Source organism: Micropterus dolomieu, linkage group LG14 (genome assembly GCF_021292245.1).
Source record: "Micropterus dolomieu isolate WLL.071019.BEF.003 ecotype Adirondacks linkage group LG14, ASM2129224v1, whole genome shotgun sequence".
NCBI classification, from domain to species: Eukaryota; Metazoa; Chordata; class Actinopteri; order Centrarchiformes; family Centrarchidae; genus Micropterus; species Micropterus dolomieu.
Window position 1 is genome coordinate 24,756,406 of NC_060163.1, and position 2,338 is coordinate 24,758,743.

General features: G+C 44.1%; 2 protein-coding genes across 3 annotated transcripts in view; both read left to right on the plus strand.

The window, feature by feature from the left end:
* LOC123982851 (zinc finger protein 502-like) overlaps positions 1-2,338 on the plus strand; it is a 441,737-nt gene that overhangs the window by 403,000 nt on the left and 36,399 nt on the right. The window lies entirely within an intron of this gene.
* LOC123982847 overlaps positions 1-2,338 on the plus strand; it is a 29,708-nt gene that overhangs the window by 6,550 nt on the left and 20,820 nt on the right. The gene's annotated exons all lie outside the window — the stretch shown is intronic.

The window sequence follows — 2,338 nt, forward strand, 5'->3', positions numbered from 1 at the left end:
GAGGATCGTACGTGTTATTTAGCAGAAGAAAAAGCGACGGAGCGAAAAGAGGAAGAAGTGAAACTAAATGTGGACAGACGACGGCAGAAAACAATGATCAACATCGGTGCGGCCTTCCCCAAATGGAAATCTCTGATGAGGGACAAATGTTTTCAGAGTGACGCCGAAGTTGCCTGTTTTCTGCTGCACAGGTAATTTAGCCCGATCTAAACGCAACGTGTTGTTTGGTAGCTTCAGCTGGAACATGGCCACAGGGAGACTTACCAACTCAGTAATTACTACCAGGACTGTAGTTTTACTTTCATGCGACAAATCCTACAATTTATCTTCGTTATTTGGACCCAACAGACCCGAAAATTACTGCCAATCAAAGTGTAACGTTAACCAGAAACCTTGGAGCTCATGTCAGCCAGCTGCTAACACAGCCACACTTCATATACTTCATAACAGAATGTATTACAGGGGTGTGCAGCTGTGTCATGTAGCACTTATTCTCTTGATGTTGCTGCTGTTTCTCCAGCTATGAGAGAGGTTCTGCAGCATCGACTCCCATGGAGGGAAAACCTGTTCAAATGCAAGTCATTAATATAATATATACAGTATAGCTGCTGTATCTCCATATGTGGGATGTATCATGTTCTGGTTCTTCTTTTCAGAGATGAACGTCTGAATGTCATTGTAGAATCCACAGAAATTGACCTTGAACAAAGGAAACAGTTCAACTGTCATAACTTCTTTGCACTACATGTCTTCTGTTTTTTGTATATTCATAATTTATATATTTTAATGCTTTTATTTCTACAGCTTACAGGACATGAGCATGGATGAGAAGCACAATGTTTTCAGTACCCCTTGAACAGTGTGTAATGGCGCTTTTCCATCACTGCTACCAGCTCACCTCGACTTGCTTCGTTTTAGATCAGCCGTTGTTGCTGGACTCGTCTGCTGTGTTTGCTGCAGTGGTCTGTGTGACTGTGGGATTCGGGGCTCTGTGAGTGTAAAGTTGATTATGTTACACAGTCTACACAGTCACACCTTAAAACTTACCAGAAATGGATTTAGTGATGAAAGTTGGATATTAGTTTTACGTTGGACGTTCCATAGAACTTCAAACTAACTTCATCGCGGTGCAAAGCGCCGTTCCCTCAACAAAATATTACTGTAAAGTGTGGGATTTTTAAAACAGCAAATATATAAACGACTACTGTCAATCATATCGCACAGGCCTAGCCTCAGCTCAAATCAGCTGGTGTGGAACCTCGATGGAGGTGATACGAGCAGGTTCAACTTTTCCCCAATGGAAACTAAAAAAGGTGAGTAGAGGCGAGTCGAGCTGGTACCATGAGGTGGAAAAGGGCCATAAGTTGTGCTTCATAATGACATTTATTACTATTTAGTGTTCTCTCTCTAGGATTTATTGTTTTCTGGATATGTCCTCCTTTTACAGAATTGATTGGACAGATGAAGGCCCCCCTTCCTTTCATGAAAAAGATGATGGAGATAAAGATGACAGCTCTGATGAAGAGGATCTTCCACCCACTTGTATACGGTGTGTTATCAGTCAGTCTTTACTCTGCTATTGTTCTGTGATGCCAGCTTTTATTCAAATCTTTACACATATGCCTTCATGTTGGGCCTCAACAGAATGGGTGGAGCATTAAAGAAAGCACCATCGATCGATCGACTTCCAGTTATTGGAACGGGCGAGGCAGCGCATGACCAGCCTGCACGTGAAGACCCTCCTGATGAGGCTTCTCCCTGTGATCAGGACCCTGTTTTCCCATCCCCACAGCAGGTCCTTTGTGAAGCTGGCTACATTTCTGATCCTGCCTGTGAAAAAATGTACAGGCCTTTTAAAGACTGGTGTGGTGTGTGACTGTGTTGCCCCCTTTGAGATCAACATCACTTCCAAGGGCACAGCAACGAGTGTCGAATGGGTAAGTCCTGACAGTCGCAGCGTATCATAACTGTAAATTCCCATTAAAACACATTTGTAGTGAAAGCCAGTGCTGTACATGCCAAATGCAATCCTGCCTTTTCTTGGACTTTCAGATCTGTCCCAATGGACACAGCTTGTGGAGGTGGAATTCCCAGCCTGTAATGAAGTGTGGGACGCAAGCTGGAGATTTTCTCTTGTCCACCAACATTTTGTTGTCTGGCAACGACTATGCGAAGGTCGCCCTCTTGTTCAAGTTCATGAACATGGGGATGGTGAAGAAGAACACCTTCGTGTCCATTCAGGACGCTTACTGTGTGGACACAGTGAAGAGCTTCTGGGAAGAGAGGAGGACTGAGGCCCTCAGTGGCCTTCAGGGGAAAGATGTTGTGGTCCTAGGTG